Source organism: Colobus angolensis, unplaced genomic scaffold (assembly GCF_000951035.1).
Source record: "Colobus angolensis palliatus isolate OR3802 unplaced genomic scaffold, Cang.pa_1.0 Scaffold90, whole genome shotgun sequence".
NCBI classification, from domain to species: Eukaryota; Metazoa; Chordata; class Mammalia; order Primates; family Cercopithecidae; genus Colobus; species Colobus angolensis.
This window is the reverse complement of record NW_012122932.1, coordinates 8,481,977-8,482,301: the sequence shown is the minus strand read 5'-3', so window position 1 is coordinate 8,482,301 and position 325 is coordinate 8,481,977.

Here is a 325-nt window from a genome sequence, read left to right as displayed (position 1 = left end):
GTTAAATTTTAGCAAGGTACTGCTGTGTGTGAAGAGACTGTTCACTCTCTGTGTTAAGAGGGAGATTTGTCATGTTAAAGTGAACTTAAAAGGGAATGACTTTCTCACCATAGGAGAGGATGTTTCTTAATAAGGTGTTTATGAACCATCTAAAATTGTCTCTCATATCATGAGTGGTCAAGTTGATCAGGAAAGAAAATGTGTTTGCAAACTTCTAAGGAAATCTAATACTTGACACTACTTGGGTTAGAATCCCAGCTGTGCCATTTACCAGCCACTGGACCTCCAGCAAGTTATTTAACCTCTTTCTGTCTGTTTGCTTACT